Source organism: Triturus cristatus, chromosome 2_2, assembly GCF_964204655.1.
Source record: "Triturus cristatus chromosome 2_2, aTriCri1.1, whole genome shotgun sequence".
NCBI classification, from domain to species: Eukaryota; Metazoa; Chordata; class Amphibia; order Caudata; family Salamandridae; genus Triturus; species Triturus cristatus.
This window is the reverse complement of record NC_140582.1, coordinates 404,640,244-404,660,654: the sequence shown is the minus strand read 5'-3', so window position 1 is coordinate 404,660,654 and position 20,411 is coordinate 404,640,244.

Below are 20,411 nucleotides of genomic sequence, written 5' to 3'. Positions count from 1 at the left end.
CCTCTTTGGTATCGCTTTGTTCGCCCTAAGTTGGCAGGGTATGCCCAGACGTGGGTCCCTTGCTCACTTTGCCACTGTATTCAAGATAGCCTGGCTGAAGAGGGTTATGAACCCAAAACCGGTCCTAGGATGCTTGTTTCCGGTCCAGGGGAGACATGGCTTGGCAGTTCGGGCTGGACTGTTCCCATGAGGCACAGGGTCAGACTGATTTGCATATGGCCATGTCTGAACTGGGGTGGTGGAGTGAGCTAAACAATGATGATGGATTAAACCCAGATCAGTTGACGGGGGTGAGTGTTTGATTTGCTCAAACGCTCCGTCCATCATCCCCTTTGGTATCGCTTTGTTCGCCCTAAGTTGGCAGGGTATGCCCAGACGTGGGTCCCTTGCTCACTTTGCCACTGGATTCAAGATAGCCTGGCTGAAGAGGGTTATGAACCCAAAACCGGTCCCAGGATGATTGTTTCCGGTCCAGGGAAGACATGGCTTGGCAGTTCAGGCTGGACTGTTCAAATGAGGCACAGGGTCAGACTGATTTGCATATGGCCATGTCTGAACTGGGGTGGTGGAGTGAGCAAAAGAATGATGATGGATTAAACCCGGATCAGTTGACTGGGGGTGAGTGTTTGACTTGCTCAAACTCTCCGTCCATCATCCCCTTTGGTATCGCTTTGTTCGCCATAAGTTGGCAGGGTATGCCCAGACGTGGGTCCCTTGCTCACTTTGCCACTGGATTCAAGATAGCCTGGCTGAAGAGGGTTATGAACCCGAAACCGGTCCCAGGATGATTGTTTCCGGTCCAGGAAAGACGTGGCTTGGCCGTTCGGGCTGGACTGTTCCCATGAGCCACAGGGTCAGACTGATTTGCATATGGCCATGTCTGAACTGGGGTGGCGGAGTGAGCTGAAGAATGATGATGGATTAAACCCAGATCAGTTGACTGTGGGTGAGTGTTTGATTTGCTCAAACGCTCCGTCCATCATCCCCTTTGGTATCGCTTTGTTCGCTCTAAGTTGTCAGGGTATGCCCAGACGTGGGTCCCTTGCTCACTTTGCCACTGGATTCAAGATAGCCTGGCTGAAGAGGTTTATGAACCCGAAACCGGTCCCAGGATGCTTGTTTCCGGAGCAGGGAAGAGATGGCTTGGCAGTTCGGGCTGGACTGTTCCCATGAGGCACAGGGTCAGACTGATTTGCATATGGCCATGTCTGAACTGGGGTGGTGGAGTGAGCAAAAGAATGATGATGGATTAAACCCGGATCAGTTGACTGGGGGTGAGTGTTTGACTTGCTCAAACTCTCCGTCCATCATCCCCTTTGGTATCACTTTGTTCGCCATAAGTTGGAAGGGTATGCCCAGACGTGGGTCCCTTGCTCACTTTGCCACTGGATTCAAGATAGCCTGGCTGAAGAGGGTTATGAACCCGAAACCGGTCCCAGGATGATTGTTTCCGGTCCAGGGAAGACATGGCTTGGCTGTTCGGGCTGGACTGTTCCCATGAGGCACAGGGTCAGACTGATTTGCATATGGCCATGTCTGAACTGGGGTGGTGGAGTGTGCTAAACAATGATGATGGATTAAACCCAGATCAGTTGACTGGGGGTGAGTGTTTGATTTGCTCAAATGCTCCATCCATCATCCCCTTTGGTATTGCTTTGTTCCCCCTAAGTTGGCAGGGTATGCCCAGACGTGGGTCCCTTGCTCACTTTGCCACTGGATTCAAGATAGCCTGGCTGAAGAGGGTTATGAACCCGAAACCGGTCCCAGGATGCTTGTTTCCGGTCCAGGGAAGACATGGCTTGGCAGTTTGGGCTGGACTGTTCCCATGAGGGACAGGTTCAGACTGATTTGCATATGTTCATGTCTGAAGTGGGGTGGTGGAGTGAGCTAAGGAATGATGATGGATTAAACCCAGATCAGTTGACTGGGGGTGAGTGTTTGATTTGCTCAAACGATCCGTCCATCATCCTCTTTGGTATCGCTTTGTTCGCCCTAAGTTGGCAGGGTATGCCCAGACGTGGGTCCCTTGCTCACTTTGCCACTGGATTCAAGATAGCCTGGCTGAAGAGGGTTATGAACCCGAAACCGGTAATAGGATGCTTGTTTCCGGTCCAGGGAAGACATGGCTTGGTAGTTCGGGCTGGACTGTTCCCATGAGGCACAGGGTCAGACTGATTTGCATATGGCCATGTCTGAACTGGGGTGGTAGAGTGAGCTAAACAATGATGATGGATTAAACCCAGATCAGTTGACGGGGGGGAGTGTTTGATTTGCTCAAACGCTCCGTCCATCATCCCCTTTGGTATTGCTTTGTTCGCCCTAAGTTGGCAGGGTATGCCCAGACGTGGGTCCCTTGCTCACTTTGCCACTGGATTCAAGATAGCCTGGCTGAAGAGGGTTATGAACCCGAAACCGGTCCCAGGATGCTTGTTTCCGGTCCAGGGAAGAGATGGCTTGGCAGTTCGGGCTGGACTGTTCCCATGAGGCACAGGGTCAGACTGATTTGCATATGGCCATGTCTGAACTGGGGTGGTGGAGTGAGCAAAAGAATGATGATGGATTAAACCCGGATCAGTTGACTGGGGGTGAGTGTTTGACTTGCTCAAACTCTCCGTCCATCATACCCTTTGGTATCGCTTTGTTCGCCATAAGTTGGCAGGGTATGCCCAGACGTGGGTCCCTTGCTCACTTTGCCACTGGATTCAAGATAGCCTGGCTGAAGAGGGTTATGAACCCGAAACCGGTCCCAGGATGCTTGTTTCCGGTCCAGGGAAGAGATGGCTTGGCAGTTCGGGCTGGACTGTTCCCATGAGGCACAGGGTCAGACTGATTTGCATATGGCCATGTCTGAACTGGGGTGGTGGAGTGAGCAAAAGAATGATGATGGATTAAACCCGGATCAGTTGACTGGGGGTGAGTGTTTGACTTGCTCAAACTCTCCGTCCATCATCCCCTTTGGTATCGCTTTGTTCGCCATAAGTTGGCAGGGTATGCCCAGACGTGGGTCCCTTGCTCACTTTGCCACTGGATTCAAGATAGCCTGGCTGAAGAGGGTTATGAACCCGAAACCGGTCCCAGGATGATTGTTTCCGGTCCAGGAAAGACATGGCTTGGCCGTTCAGGCTGGACTGTTCCCATGAGCCACAGGGTCAGACTGATTTGCATATGGCCATGTCTGAACTGGGGTGGCGGAGTGAGCTGAAGAATGATGATGGATTAAACCCAGATCAGTTGACTGTGGGTGAGTGTTTGATTTGCTCAAACGCTCCGTCCATCATCCCCTTTGGTATCGCTTTGTTCGCTCTAAGTTGGCAGGGTATGCCCAGACGTGGGTCCCTTGCTCACTTTGCCACTGGATTCAAGATAGCCTGGCTGAAGAGGTTTATGAACCCGAAACCGGTCCCAGGATGCTTGTTTCCGGTCCAGGGAAGAGATGGCTTGGCAGTTCGGGCTGGACTGTTCCCATGAGGCACGGGGTCAGACTGATTTGCATATGGCCATGTCTGAACTGGGGTGGTGGAGTGAGCAAAAGAATGATGATGGATTAAACCCGGATCAGTTGACTGGGGGTGAGTGTTTGACTTGCTCAAACTCTCCGTCCATCATCCCCTTTGGTATCGCTTTGTTCGCCATAAGTTGGCAGGGTATGCCCAGACGTGGGTCCCTTGCTCACTTTGCCACTGGATTCAAGATAGCCTGGCTGAAGAGGGTTATGAACCCGAAACCGGTCCCAGGATGATTGTTTCCGGTCCAGGGAAGACATGGCTTGGCTGTTCGGGCTGGACTGTTCCCATGAGGCACAGGGTCAGACTGATTTGCATATGGCCATGTCTGAACTGGGGTGGTGGAGTGAGCTAAAAATTATGATGGATTAAACCCAGATCAGTTGACTGGGGGTGAGTGTTTGATTTGCTCAAACTCTCCGTCCATCATCCCCTTTGGTATCGCTTTGTTCACCCAAAGTTGGCAGGGTATGCCCAGACGTGGGTCCCTTGCTCACTTTGCCACTTGATTCAAGATAGCCTGGCTGAAGAGGGTTATGAACCTGAAACCGGTCCCAGGATGCTTGTTTCCGGTCCAGGGAAGACATGGCTTGGCAGTTCGGGCTGAACTGTTCCCAAGAGGCACAGGGTCAGACTGATTTGCATATGGCCATGTCTGAACTGGGGTGGTGGAGTGTGCTAAACAATGATGATGGATTAAACCCAGATCAGTTGACTGGGGGTGAGTGTTTGATTTGCTCAAATGCTCAGTCCATCATCCCCTTTGGTATCGCTTTGTTCGCCCTAAGTTGGCAGGGTATGCCCAGACGTGGGTCCCTTGCTCACTTTGCCACTGGATTCAAGATAGCCTGGCTGAAGAGGGTTATGAACCCGAAACCGGTCCCAGGATGCTTGTTTCCGGTCCAGGGAAGACATGGCTTGGCAGTTTGGGCTGGACTGTTCCCATGAGGGACAGGTTCAGACTGATTTGCATATGTTCATGTCTGAACTGGGGTGGTGGAGTGAGCTAAGGAATGATGATGGATTAAACCCAGATCAGTTGACTGGGGGTGAGTGTTTGATTTGCTCAAACGCTCCGTCCATCATCCTCTTTGGTATCGCTTTGTTCGCCCTAAGTTGGCAGGGTATGCCCAGACGTGGGTCCCTTGCTCACTTTGCCACTGGATTCAAGATAGCCTGGCTGAAGAGGGTTATGAACCCGAAACCGGTCCTAGGATGCTTGTTTCCGGTCCAGGGAAGACATGGCTTGGCAGTTCGGGCTGGACTGTTCCCATGAGGCACAGGGTCAGACTGATTTGCATATGGCCATGTCTGAACTGGGGTGGTGGAGTGAGCTAAACAATGATGATGGATTAAACCCAGATCAGTTGACGGGGGTGAGTGTTTGATTTGCTCAAACGCTCCGTCCATCATCCCCTTTGGTATTGCTTTGTTCGCCCTAAGTTGGCAGGGTATGCCCAGACGTGGGTCCCTTGCTCACTTTGCCACTGGATTCAAGATAGCCTAGCTGAAGAGGGTTATGAACCCGAAACCGGTCCCAGGATGCTTGTTTCCGGTCCAGGGAAGAGATGGCTTGGCAGTTCGGGCTGGACTGTTCCCATGAGGCACAGGGTCAGACTGATTTGCATATGGCCATGTCTGAACTGGGGTGGTGGAGTGAGCAAAAGAATGATGATGGATTAAACCCGGATCAGTTGACTGGGGGTGAGTGTTTGACTTGCTCAAACTCTCCGTCCATCATCCCCTATGGTATCGCTTTGTTCGCCATAACTTGGCAGGGTATGCCCAGACGTGGGTCCCTTGCTCACTTTGCCACTGGATTCAAGATAGCCTGGCTGAAGAGGGTTATGAACCCGAAACCGGTCCCAGGATGATTGTTTCCGGTCCAGGGAAGACATGGCTTGGCTGTTCGGGCTGGACTGTTCCCATGAGGCACAGGGTCAGACTGATTTGCATATGGCCATGTCTGAACTGGGGTGGTGGAGTGAGCTTAAAAATTATGATGGATTAAACCCAGATCAGTTGACTGGGGGTGAGTGTTTGATTTGCTCAAACTCTCCGTCCATCATCCCCTTTGGTATCGCTTTGTTCACCCAAAGTTGGCAGGGTATGCCCAGACGTGGGTCCCTTGCTCACTTTGCCACTGGATTCAAGATAGCCTGGCTGAAGAGGGTTATGAACCCGAAACCGGTCCCAGGATGCTTGTTTCCGGTCCAGGGAAGACATGGCTTGGCAGTTTGGGCTGGACTGTTCCCATGAGGGACAGGTTCAGACTGATTTGCATATGTTCATGTCTGAACTGGGGTGGTGGAGTGAGCTAAGGAATGTTGATGGATTAAACCCAGATCAGTTGACTGGGGGTGAGTGTTTGATTCGCTAAAACGCTCCGTCCATCATCCTCTTTGGTATCGCTTTGTTCGCCCTAAGTTGGCAGGGTATGCCCAGACGTGGGTCCCTTGCTCACTTTGCCACTGGATTCAAGATAGCCTGGCTGAAGAGGGTTATGAACCCGAAACCGGTCCTAGGATGCTTGTTTCCGGTCCAGGGAAGACATGGCTTGGCAGTTCGGGCTGGACTGTTCCCATGAGGCACAGGGTCAGACTGATTTGCATATGGCCATGTCTGAACTGGGGTGGTGGAGTGAGCTAAACAATGATGATGGATTAAACCCAGATCAGTTGACGGGGGTGAGTGTTTGATTTGCTCAAACGCTCCGTCCATCATCCCCTTTGGTATTGCTTTGTTCGCCCTAAGTAGGCAGGGTATGCCCAGACGTGGGTCCCTTGCTCACTTTGCCACTGGATTCAAGATAGCCTAGCTGAAGAGGGTTATGAACCCGAAACCGGTCCCAGGATGCTTGTTTCCGGTCCAGGGAAGAGATGGCTTGGCAGTTCGGGCTGGACTATTCCCATGAGGCACAGGGTCAGACTGATTTGCATATGGCCATGTCTGAACTGGGGTGGTGGAGTGAGCAAAAGAATGATGATGGATTAAACCCGGATCAGTTGACTGGGGGTGAGTGTTTGACTTGCTCAAACTCTCCGTCCATCATCCCCTTTGGTATCGCTTTGTTCGCCATAACTTGGCAGGGTATGCCCAGACGTGGGTCCCTTGCTCACTTTGCCACTGGATTCAAGATAGCCTGGCTGAAGAGGGTTATGAACCCGAAACCGGTCCCAGGATGATTGTTTCCGGTCCAGGGAAGACATGGCTTGGCTGTTCGGGCTGGACTGTTCCCATGAGGCACAGGGTCAGACTGATTTGCATATGGCCATGTCTGAACTGGGGTGGTGGAGTGAGCTAAAAAATTATGATGGATTAAACCCAGATCAGTTGACTGGGGGTGAGTGTTTGATTTGCTCAAACTCTCCGTCCATCATCCCCTTTGGTATCGCTTTGTTCACCCAAAGTTGGCAGGGTATGCCCAGACGTGGGTCCCTTGCTCACTTTGCCACTGGATTCAAGATAGCCTGGCTGAAGAGGGTTATGAACCCGAAACCGGTCCCAGGATGCTTGTTTCCGGTCCAGGGAAGACATGGCTTGGCAGTTTGGGCTGGACTGTTCCCATGAGGGACAGGTTCAGACTGATTTGCATATGTTCATGTCTGAACTGGGGTGGTGGAGTGAGCTAAGGAATGTTGATGGATTAAACCCAGATCAGTTGACTGGGGGTGAGTGTTTGATTCGCTAAAACGCTCCGTCCATCATCCTCTTTGGTATCGCTTTGTTCGCCCTAAGTTGGCAGGGTATGCCCAGACGTGGGTCCCTTGCTCACTTTGCCACTGTATTCAAGATAGCCTGGCTGAAGAGGGTTATGAACCCAAAACCGGTCCTAGGATGCTTGTTTCCGGTCCAGGGGAGACATGGCTTGGCAGTTCGGGCTGGACTGTTCCCATGAGGCACAGGGTCAGACTGATTTGCATATGGCCATGTCTGAACTGGGGTGGTGGAGTGAGCTAAACAATGATGATGGATTAAACCCAGATCAGTTGACGGGGGTGAGTGTTTGATTTGCTCAAACGCTCCGTCCATCATCCCCTTTGGTATCGCTTTGTTCGCCCTAAGTTGGCAGGGTATGCCCAGACGTGGGTCCCTTGCTCACTTTGCCACTGGATTCAAGATAGCCTGGCTGAAGAGGGTTATGAACCCAAAACCGGTCCCAGGATGATTGTTTCCGGTCCAGGGAAGACATGGCTTGGCAGTTCAGGCTGGACTGTTCAAATGAGGCACAGGGTCAGACTGATTTGCATATGGCCATGTCTGAACTGGGGTGGTGGAGTGAGCAAAAGAATGATGATGGATTAAACCCGGATCAGTTGACTGGGGGTGAGTGTTTGACTTGCTCAAACTCTCCGTCCATCATCCCCTTTGGTATCGCTTTGTTCGCCATAAGTTGGCAGGGTATGCCCAGACGTGGGTCCCTTGCTCACTTTGCCACTGGATTCAAGATAGCCTGGCTGAAGAGGGTTATGAACCCGAAACCGGTCCCAGGATGATTGTTTCCGGTCCAGGAAAGACGTGGCTTGGCCGTTCGGGCTGGACTGTTCCCATGAGCCACAGGGTCAGACTGATTTGCATATGGCCATGTCTGAACTGGGGTGGCGGAGTGAGCTGAAGAATGATGATGGATTAAACCCAGATCAGTTGACTGTGGGTGAGTGTTTGATTTGCTCAAACGCTCCGTCCATCATCCCCTTTGGTATCGCTTTGTTCGCTCTAAGTTGTCAGGGTATGCCCTGACGTGGGTCCCTTGCTCACTTTGCCACTGGATTCAAGATAGCCTGGCTGAAGAGGTTTATGAACCCGAAACCGGTCCCAGGATGCTTGTTTCCGGTGCAGGGAAGAGATGGCTTGGCAGTTCGGGCTGGACTGTTCCCATGAGGCACAGGGTCAGACTGATTTGCATATGGCCATGTCTGAACTGGGGTGGTGGAGTGAGCAAAAGAATGATGATGGATTAAACCCGGATCAGTTGACTGGGGGTGAGTGTTTGACTTGCTCAAACTCTCCGTCCATCATCCCCTATGGTATCGCTTTGTTCGCCATAACTTGGCAGGGTATGCCCAGACGTGGGTCCCTTGCTCACTTTGCCACTGGATTCAAGATAGCCTGGCTGAAGAGGGTTATGAACCCGAAACCGGTCCCAGGATGATTGTTTCCGGTCCAGGGAAGACATGGCTTGGCTGTTCGGGCTGGACTGTTCCCATGAGGCACAGGGTCAGACTGATTTGCATATGGCCATGTCTGAACTGGGGTGGTGGAGTGAGCTAAAAAATTATGATGGATTAAACCCAGATCAGTTGACTGGGGGTGAGTGTTTGATTTGCTCAAACTCTCCGTCCATCATCCCCTTTGGTATCGCTTTGTTCACCCAAAGTTGGCAGGGTATGCCCAGACGTGGGTCCCTTGCTCACTTTGCCACTGGATTCAAGATAGCCTGGCTGAAGAGGGTTATGAACCCGAAACCGGTCCCAGGATGCTTGTTTCCGGTCCAGGGAAGACATGGCTTGGCAGTTTGGGCTGGACTGTTCCCATGAGGGACAGGTTCAGACTGATTTGCATATGTTCATGTCTGAACTGGGGTGGTGGAGTGAGCTAAGGAATGTTGATGGATTAAACCCAGATCAGTTGACTGGGGGTGAGTGTTTGATTCGCTAAAACGCTCCGTCCATCATCCTCTTTGGTATCGCTTTGTTCGCCCTAAGTTGGCAGGGTATGCCCAGACGTGGGTCCCTTGCTCACTTTGCCACTGGATTCAAGATAGCCTGGCTGAAGAGGGTTATGAACCCGAAACCGGTCCTAGGATGCTTGTTTCCGGTCCAGGGAAGACATGGCTTGGCAGTTCGGGCTGGACTGTTCCCATGAGGCACAGGGTCAGACTGATTTGCATATGGCCATGTCTGAACTGGGGTGGTGGAGTGAGCTAAACAATGATGATGGATTAAACCCAGATCAGTTGACGGGGGTGAGTGTTTGATTTGCTCAAACGCTCCGTCCATCATCCCCTTTGGTATTGCTTTGTTCGCCCTAAGTAGGCAGGGTATGCCCAGACGTGGGTCCCTTGCTCACTTTGCCACTGGATTCAAGATAGCCTAGCTGAAGAGGGTTATGAACCCGAAACCGGTCCCAGGATGCTTGTTTCCGGTCCAGGGAAGAGATGGCTTGGCAGTTCGGGCTGGACTATTCCCATGAGGCACAGGGTCAGACTGATTTGCATATGGCCATGTCTGAACTGGGGTGGTGGAGTGAGCAAAAGAATGATGATGGATTAAACCCGGATCAGTTGACTGGGGGTGAGTGTTTGACTTGCTCAAACTCTCCGTCCATCATCCCCTTTGGTATCGCTTTGTTCGCCATAACTTGGCAGGGTATGCCCAGACGTGGGTCCCTTGCTCACTTTGCCACTGGATTCAAGATAGCCTGGCTGAAGAGGGTTATGAACCCGAAACCGGTCCCAGGATGATTGTTTCCGGTCCAGGGAAGACATGGCTTGGCTGTTCGGGCTGGACTGTTCCCATGAGGCACAGGGTCAGACTGATTTGCATATGGCCATGTCTGAACTGGGGTGGTGGAGTGAGCTAAAAAATTATGATGGATTAAACCCAGATCAGTTGACTGGGGGTGAGTGTTTGATTTGCTCAAACTCTCCGTCCATCATCCCCTTTGGTATCGCTTTGTTCACCCAAAGTTGGCAGGGTATGCCCAGACGTGGGTCCCTTGCTCACTTTGCCACTGGATTCAAGATAGCCTGGCTGAAGAGGGTTATGAACCCGAAACCGGTCCCAGGATGCTTGTTTCCGGTCCAGGGAAGACATGGCTTGGCAGTTTGGGCTGGACTGTTCCCATGAGGGACAGGTTCAGACTGATTTGCATATGTTCATGTCTGAACTGGGGTGGTGGAGTGAGCTAAGGAATGTTGATGGATTAAACCCAGATCAGTTGACTGGGGGTGAGTGTTTGATTCGCTAAAACGCTCCGTCCATCATCCTCTTTGGTATCGCTTTGTTCGCCCTAAGTTGGCAGGGTATGCCCAGACGTGGGTCCCTTGCTCACTTTGCCACTGTATTCAAGATAGCCTGGCTGAAGAGGGTTATGAACCCAAAACCGGTCCTAGGATGCTTGTTTCCGGTCCAGGGGAGACATGGCTTGGCAGTTCGGGCTGGACTGTTCCCATGAGGCACAGGGTCAGACTGATTTGCATATGGCCATGTCTGAACTGGGGTGGTGGAGTGAGCTAAACAATGATGATGGATTAAACCCAGATCAGTTGACGGGGGTGAGTGTTTGATTTGCTCAAACGCTCCGTCCATCATCCCCTTTGGTATCGCTTTGTTCGCTCTAAGTTGGCAGGGTATGCCCAGACGTGGGTCCCTTGCTCACTTTGCCACTGGATTCAAGATAGCCTGGCTGAAGAGGGTTATGAACCCAAAACCGGTCCCAGGATGATTGTTTCCGGTCCAGGGAAGACATGGCTTGGCAGTTCAGGCTGGACTGTTCAAATGAGGCACAGGGTCAGACTGATTTGCATATGGCCATGTCTGAACTGGGGTGGTGGAGTGAGCAAAAGAATGATGATGGATTAAACCCGGATCAGTTGACTGGGGGTGAGTGTTTGACTTGCTCAAACTCTCCGTCCATCATCCCCTTTGGTATCGCTTTGTTCGCCATAAGTTGGCAGGGTATGCCCAGACGTGGGTCCCTTGCTCACTTTGCCACTGGATTCAAGATAGCCTGGCTGAAGAGGGTTATGAACCCGAAACCGGTCCCAGGATGATTGTTTCCGGTCCAGGAAAGACGTGGCTTGGCCGTTCGGGCTGGACTGTTCCCATGAGCCACAGGGTCAGACTGATTTGCATATGGCCATGTCTGAACTGGGGTGGCGGAGTGAGCTGAAGAATGATGATGGATTAAACCCAGATCAGTTGACTGTGGGTGAGTGTTTGATTTGCTCAAACGCTCCGTCCATCATCCCCTTTGGTATCGCTTTGTTCGCTCTAAGTTGTCAGGGTATGCCCAGACGTGGGTCCCTTGCTCACTTTGCCACTGGATTCAAGATAGCCTGGCTGAAGAGGTTTATGAACCCGAAACCGGTCCCAGGATGCTTGTTTCCGGTGCAGGGAAGAGATGGCTTGGCAGTTCGGGCTGGACTGTTCCCATGAGGCACAGGGTCAGACTGATTTGCATATGGCCATGTCTGAACTGGGGTGGTGGAGTGAGCAAAAGAATGATGATGGATTAAACCCGGATCAGTTGACTGGGGGTGAGTGTTTGACTTGCTCAAACTCTCCGTCCATCATCCCCTTTGGTATCGCTTTGTTCGCCATAAGTTGGAAGGGTATGCCCAGACGTGGGTCCCTTGCTCACTTTGCCACTGGATTCAAGATAGCCTGGCTGAAGAGGGTTATGAACCCGAAACCGGTCCCAGGATGATTGTTTCCGGTCCAGGGAAGACATGGCTTGGCTGTTCGGGCTGGACTGTTCCCATGAGGCACAGGGTCAGACTGATTTGCATATGGCCATGTCTGAACTGGGGTGGTGGAGTGTGCTAAACAATGATGATGGATTAAACCCAGATCAGTTGACTGGGGGTGAGTGTTTGATTTGCTCAAATGCTCCATCCATCATCCCCTTTGGTATCGCTTTGTTCCCCCTAAGTTGGCAGGGTATGCCCAGACGTGGGTCCCTTGCTCACTTTGCCACTGGATTCAAGATAGCCTGGCTGAAGAGGGTTATGAACCCGAAACCGGTCCCAGGATGCTTGTTTCCGGTCCAGGGAAGACATGGCTTGGCAGTTTGGGCTGGACTGTTCCCATGAGGGACAGGTTCAGACTGATTTGCATATGTTCATGTCTGAAGTGGGGTGGTGGAGTGAGCTAAGGAATGATGATGGATTAAACCCAGATCAGTTGACTGGGGGTGAGTGTTTGATTTGCTCAAACGATCCGTCCATCATCCTCTTTGGTATCGCTTTGTTCGCCCTAAGTTGGCAGGGTATGCCCAGACGTGGGTCCCTTGCTCACTTTGCCACTGGATTCAAGATAGCCTGGCTGAAGAGGGTTATGAACCCGAAACCGGTCCTAGGATGCTTGTTTCCGGTCCAGGGAAGACATGGCTTGGTAGTTCGGGCTGGACTGTTCCCATGAGGCACAGGGTCAGACTGATTTGCATATGGCCATGTCTGAACTGGGGTGGTAGAGTGAGCTAAACAATGATGATGGATTAAACCCAGATCAGTTGACGGGGGGGAGTGTTTGATTTGCTCAAACGCTCCGTCCATCATCCCCTTTGGTATTGCTTTGTTCGCCCTAAGTTGGCAGGGTATGCCCAGACGTGGGTCCCTTGCTCACTTTGCCACTGGATTCAAGATAGCCTGGCTGAAGAGGGTTATGAACCCGAAACCGGTCCCAGGATGCTTGTTTCCGGTCCAGGGAAGAGATGGCTTGGCAGTTCGGGCTGGACTGTTCCCATGAGGCACAGGGTCAGACTGATTTGCATATGGCCATGTCTGAACTGGGGTGGTGGAGTGAGCAAAAGAATGATGATGGATTAAACCCGGATCAGTTGACTGGGGGTGAGTGTTTGACTTGCTCAAACTCTCCGTCCAACATACCCTTTGGTATCGCTTTGTTCGCCATAAGTTGGCAGGGTATGCCCAGACGTGGGTCCCTTGCTCACTTTGCCACTGGATTCAAGATAGCCTGGCTGAAGAGGGTTATGAACCCGAAACCGGTCCCAGGATGATTGTTTCCGGTCCAGGGAAGACATGGCTTGGCTGTTCGGGCTGGACTGTTCCCATGAGGCACAGGGTCAGACTGATTTGCATATGGCCATGTCTGAACTGGGGTGGTGGAGTGAGCTAAAAAATTATGATGGATTAAACCCAGATCAGTTGACTGGGGGTGAGTGTTTGATTTGCTCAAACTCTCCGTCCATCATCCCCTTTGGTATCGCTTTGTTCACCCAAAGTTGGCAGGGTATGCCCAGACGTGGGTCCCTTGCTCACTTTGCCACTGGATTCAAGATAGCCTGGCTGAAGAGGGTTATGAACCTGAAACCGGTCCCAGGATGCTTGTTTCCGGTCCAGGGAAGACATGGCTTGGCAGTTCGGGCTGGACTGTTCCCAAGAGGCACAGGGTCAGACTGATTTGCATATGGCCATGTCTGAACTGGGGTGGTGGAGTGTGCTAAAGAATGATGATGGATTAAACCCAGATCAGTTGACTGGGGGTGAGTGTTTGATTTGCTCAAATGCTCCGTCCATCATCCCCTTTGGTATCGCTTTTTTCGCCCTAAGTTGGCAGGGTATGCCCAGACGTGGGTCCCTTGCTCACTTTGCCACTGGATTCAAGATAGCCTGGCTGAAGAGGGTTATGAACCCGAAACCGGTCCCAGGATGCTTGTTTCCGGTCCAGGGAAGACATGGCTTGGCAGTTTGGGCTGGACTGTTCCCATGAGGGACAGGTTCAGACTGATTTGCATATGTTCATGTCTGAACTGGGGTGGTGGAGTGAGCTAAGGAATGATGATGGATTAAACCCAGATCAGTTGACTGGGGGTGAGTGTTTGATTTGCTCAAACGCTCCGTCCATCATCCTCTTTGGTATCGCTTTGTTCGCCCTAAGTTGGCAGGGTATGCCCAGACGTGGGTCCCTTGCTCACTTTGCCACTGGATTCAAGATAGCCTGGCTGAAGAGGGTTATGAACCCGAAACCGGTCCTAGGATGCTTGTTTCCGGTCCAGGGAAGACATGGCTTGGCAGTTCAGGCTGGACAGTTCCCATGAGGCACAGGGTCAGACTGATTTCCATATGGCCATGTCTGAACTGGGGTGGTGGAGTGAGCTAAAGAATGATGATGGATGAAACCCAGATCAGTTGACTTGGGGTGAGTGTTTGATTTGCTCAAACGCTCCGTCCATCATCTTCCCTTTGGTATCGCTTTGATCGCCCTAAGTTGGCAGGGTATGCCCAGACGTGGGTTCCTTGCTCACTTTGCCACTGGATTCAAGAAAGCCTAGCTGAAGAGGGTTATGAACCCGAAACCGGTCCCAGGATGCTTGTTTCCGGTCCAGGGAAGACATGGCTTGGCTGTTCGGGCTGGACTGTTCCCATGAGCCACAGGGTCAGACTGATTTTCATATGGCCATGTCTGAACTGGGGTGGTGGAGTGACCTGAAGAATGATGATGAATTAAACCCAGATCAGTTGACTGTGGGTGAGTGTTTGATTTGCTCAAACTCTCCGTCCATCATCCCCTTTGGTATCGCTTTGTTCGCCATAAGTTGGCAGGGTATGCCCAGACGTGGGTCCCTTGCTCACTTTGCCACTGGATTCAAGATAGCCTGGCTGAAGAGGGTTATGAACCCGAAACCGGTCCCAGGATGATTGTTTCCGGTCCAGGGAAGACATGGCTTGGCAGTTCGGGCTGGACTGTTCCCAAGAGGCACAGGGTCAGACTGATTTGCATATGGCCATGTCTGAACTGGGGTGGTGGAGTGTGCTAAAGAATGATGATGGATTAAACCCAGATCAGTTGACTGGGGGTGAGTGTTTGATTTGCTCAAATGCTCCGTCCATCATCCCCTTTGGTATCGCTTTGTTCACCCAAAGTTGGCAGGGTATGCCCAGACGTGGGTCCCTTGCTCACTTTGCCACTGGATTCAAGATAGCCTGGCTGAAGAGGGTTATGAACCCGAAACCGGTCCCAGGATGCTTGTTTCCGGTCCAGGGAAGAGATGGCTTGGCAGTTCGGGCTGGACTGTTCCCATGAGGCACAGGGTCAGACTGATTTGCATATGGCCATGTCTGAACTGGGGTGGTGGAGTGAGCTAAACAATGATGATGGATTAAACCCAGATCAGTTGACGGGGGTGAGTGTTTGATTTGCTCAAACGCTCCGTCCATCATCCCCTTTGGTATCGCTTTGTTCGCCCTAAGTTGGCAGGGTATGCCCAGACGTGGGTCCCTTGCTCACTTTGCCACTGGATTCAAGATAGCCTGGCTGAAGAGGGTTATGAACCCAAAACCGGTCCCAGGATGATTGTTTCCGGTCCAGGGAAGACATGGCTTGGCAGTTCAGGCTGGACTGTTCAAATGAGGCACAGGGTCAGACTGATTTGCATATGGCCATGTCTGAACTGGGGTGGTGGAGTGAGCAAAAGAATGATGATGGATTAAACCCGGATCAGTTGACTGGGGGTGAGTGTTTGACTTGCTCAAACTCTCCGTCCATCATCCCCTTTGGTATCGCTTTGTTCGCCATAAGTTGGCAGGGTATGCCCAGACGTGGGTCCCTTGCTCACTTTGCCACTGGATTCAAGATAGCCTGGCTGAAGAGGGTTATGAACCCGAAACCGGTCCCAGGATGATTGTTTCCGGTCCAGGAAAGACGTGGCTTGGCCGTTCGGGCTGGACTGTTCCCATGAGCCACAGGGTCAGACTGATTTGCATATGGCCATGTCTGAACTGGGGTGGCGGAGTGAGCTGAAGAATGATGATGGATTAAACCCAGATCAGTTGACTGTGGGTGAGTGTTTGATTTGCTCAAACGCTCCGTCCATCATCCCCTTTGGTATCGCTTTGTTCGCTCTAAGTTGTCAGGGTATGCCCAGACGTGGGTCCCTTGCTCACTTTGCCACTGGATTCAAGATAGCCTGGCTGAAGAGGTTTATGAACCCGAAACCGGTCCCAGGATGCTTGTTTCCGGTGCAGGGAAGAGATGGCTTGGCAGTTCGGGCTGGACTGTTCCCATGAGGCACAGGGTCAGACTGATTTGCATATGGCCATGTCTGAACTGGGGTGGTGGAGTGAGCAAAAGAATGATGATGGATTAAACCCGGATCAGTTGACTGGGGGTGAGTGTTTGACTTGCTCAAACTCTCCGTCCATCATCCCCTTTGGTATCGCTTTGTTCGCCATAAGTTGGAAGGGTATGCCCAGACGTGGGTCCCTTGCTCACTTTGCCACTGGATTCAAGATAGCCTGGCTGAAGAGGGTTATGAACCCGAAACCGGTCCCAGGATGATTGTTTCCGGTCCAGGGAAGACATGGCTTGGCTGTTCGGGCTGGACTGTTCCCATGAGGCACAGGGTCAGACTGATTTGCATATGGCCATGTCTGAACTGGGGTGGTGGAGTGTGCTAAACAATGATGATGGATTAAACCCAGATCAGTTGACTGGGGGTGAGTGTTTGATTTGCTCAAATGCTCCATCCATCATCCCCTTTGGTATCGCTTTGTTCCCCCTAAGTTGGCAGGGTATGCCCAGACGTGGGTCCCTTGCTCACTTTGCCACTGGATTCAAGATAGCCTGGCTGAAGAGGGTTATGAACCCGAAACCGGTCCCAGGATGCTTGTTTCCGGTCCAGGGAAGACATGGCTTGGCAGTTTGGGCTGGACTGTTCCCATGAGGGACAGGTTCAGACTGATTTGCATATGTTCATGTCTGAAGTGGGGTGGTGGAGTGAGCTAAGGAATGATGATGGATTAAACCCAGATCAGTTGACTGGGGGTGAGTGTTTGATTTGCTCAAACGATCCGTCCATCATCCTCTTTGGTATCGCTTTGTTCGCCCTAAGTTGGCAGGGTATGCCCAGACGTGGGTCCCTTGCTCACTTTGCCACTGGATTCAAGATAGCCTGGCTGAAGAGGGTTATGAACCCGAAACCGGTCCTAGGATGCTTGTTTCCGGTCCAGGGAAGACATGGCTTGGTAGTTCGGGCTGGACTGTTCCCATGAGGCACAGGGTCAGACTGATTTGCATATGGCCATGTCTGAACTGGGGTGGTAGAGTGAGCTAAACAATGATGATGGATTAAACCCAGATCAGTTGACGGGGGGGAGTGTTTGATTTGCTCAAACGCTCCGTCCATCATCCCCTTTGGTATTGCTTTGTTCGCCCTAAGTTGGCAGGGTATGCCCAGACGTGGGTCCCTTGCTCACTTTGCCACTGGATTCAAGATAGCCTGGCTGAAGAGGGTTATGAACCCGAAACCGGTCCCAGGATGCTTGTTTCCGGTCCAGGGAAGAGATGGCTTGGCAGTTCGGGCTGGACTGTTCCCATGAGGCACAGGGTCAGACTGATTTGCATATGGCCATGTCTGAACTGGGGTGGTGGAGTGAGCAAAAGAATGATGATGGATTAAACCCGGATCAGTTGACTGGGGGTGAGTGTTTGACTTGCTCAAACTCTCCGTCCATCATACCCTTTGGTATCGCTTTGTTCGCCATAAGTTGGCAGGGTATGCCCAGACGTGGGTCCCTTGCTCACTTTGCCACTGGATTCAAGATAGCCTGGCTGAAGAGGGTTATGAACCCGAAACCGGTCCCAGGATGATTGTTTCCGGTCCAGGGAAGACATGGCTTGGCTGTTCGGGCTGGACTGTTCCCATGAGGCACAGGGTCAGACTGATTTGCATATGGCCATGTCTGAACTGGGGTGGTGGAGTGAGCTAAAAAATTATGATGGATTAAACCCAGATCAGTTGACTGGGGGTGAGTGTTTGATTTGCTCAAACTCTCCGTCCATCATCCCCTTTGGTATCGCTTTGTTCACCCAAAGTTGGCAGGGTATGCCCAGACGTGGGTCCCTTGCTCACTTTGCCACTGGATTCAAGATAGCCTGGCTGAAGAGGGTTATGAACCTGAAACCGGTCCCAGGATGCTTGTTTCCGGTCCAGGGAAGACATGGCTTGGCAGTTCGGGCTGGACTGTTCCCAAGAGGCACAGGGTCAGACTGATTTGCATATGGCCATGTCTGAACTGGGGTGGTGGAGTGTGCTAAAGAATGATGATGGATTAAACCCAGATCAGTTGACTGGGGGTGAGTGTTTGATTTGCTCAAATGCTCCGTCCATCATCCCCTTTGGTATCGCTTTTTTCGCCCTAAGTTGGCAGGGTATGCCCAGACGTGGGTCCCTTGCTCACTTTGCCACTGGATTCAAGATAGCCTGGCTGAAGAGGGTTATGAACCCGAAACCGGTCCCAGGATGCTTGTTTCCGGTCCAGGGAAGACATGGCTTGGCAGTTTGGGCTGGACTGTTCGCATGAGGGACAGGTTCAGACTGATTTGCATATGTTCATGTCTGAACTGGGGTGGTGGAGTGAGCTAAGGAATGATGATGGATTAAACCCAGATCAGTTGACTGGGGGTGAGTGTTTGATTTGCTCAAACGCTCCGTCCATCATCCTCTTTGGTATCGCTTTGTTCGCCCTAAGTTGGCAGGGTATGCCCAGACGTGGGTCCCTTGCTCACTTTGCCACTGGATTCAAGATAGCCTGGCTGAAGAGGGTTATGAACCCGAAACCGGTCCTAGGATGCTTGTTTCCGGTCCAGGGAAGACATGGCTTGGCAGTTCAGGCTGGACAGTTCCCATGAGGCACAGGGTCAGACTGATTTCCATATGGCCATGTCTGAACTGGGGTGGTGGAGTGAGCTAAAGAATGATGATGGATGAAACCCAGATCAGTTGACTTGGGGTGAGTGTTTGATTTGCTCAAACGCTCCGTCCATCATCTTCCCTTTGGTATCGCTTTGATCGCCCTAAGTTGGCAGGGTATGCCCAGACGTGGGTTCCTTGCTCACTTTGCCACTGGATTCAAGAAAGCCTAGCTGAAGAGGGTTATGAACCCGAAACCGGTCCCAGGATGCTTGTTTCCGGTCCAGGGAAGACATGGCTTGGCTGTTCGGGCTGGACTGTTCCCATGAGCCACAGGGTCAGACTGATTTTCATATGGCCATGTCTGAACTGGGGTGGTGGAGTGACCTGAAGAATGATGATGAATTAAACCCAGATCAGTTGACTGTGGGTGAGTGTTTGATTTGCTCAAACTCTCCGTCCATCATCCCCTTTGGTATCGCTTTGTTCGCCATAAGTTGGCAGGGTATGCCCAGACGTGGGTCCCTTGCTCACTTTGCCACTGGATTCAAGATAGCCTGGCTGAAGAGGGTTATGAACCCGAAACCGGTCCCAGGATGATTGTTTCCGGTCCAGGGAAGACATGGCTTGGCAGTTCGGGCTGGACTGTTCCCAAGAGGCACAGGGTCAGACTGATTTGCATATGGCCATGTCTGAACTGGGGTGGTGGAGTGTGCTAAAGAATGATGATGGATTAAACCCAGATCAGTTGACTGGGGGTGAGTGTTTGATTTGCTCAAATGCTCCGTCCATCATCCCCTTTGGTATCGCTTTGTTCACCCAAAGTTGGCAGGGTATGCCCAGACGTGGGTCCCTTGCTCACTTTGCCACTGGATTCAAGATAGCCTGGCTGAAGAGGGTTATGAACCCGAAACCGGTCCCAGGATGCTTGTTTCCGGTCCAGGGAAGAGATGGCTTGGCAGTTCGGGCTGGACTGTTCCCATGAGGCACAGGGTCAGACTGATTTGCATATGGCCATGTCTGAACTGGGGTGGTGGAGTGAGCTAAACAATGATGATGGATTAAACCCAGATCAGTTGACGGGGGTGAGTTTTTGATTTGCTCAAACGCTCCGTCCATCATCCCCTTTGGTATCGCTTTGTTCGCCCTAAGTTGGCAGGGTATGCCCAGACGTGGGTCCCTTGCTCACTTTGCCACTGGATTCAAGATAGCCTGGCTGAAGAGGGTTATGAACCCAAAACCGGTCCCAGGATGATTGTTTCCGGTCCAGGGAAGACATGGCTTGGCAGTTCAGGCTGGACTGTTCAAATGAGGCACAGGGTCAGACTGATTTGCATATGGCCATGTCTGAACTGGGGTGGTGGAGTGAGCAAAAGAATGATGATGGATTAAACCCGGATCAGTTGACTGGGGGTGAGTGTTTGACTTGCTCAAACTCTCCGTCCATCATCCCCTTTGGTATCGCTTTGTTCGCCATAAGTTGGCAGGGTATGCCCAGACGTGGGTCCCTTGCTCACTTTGCCACTGGATTCA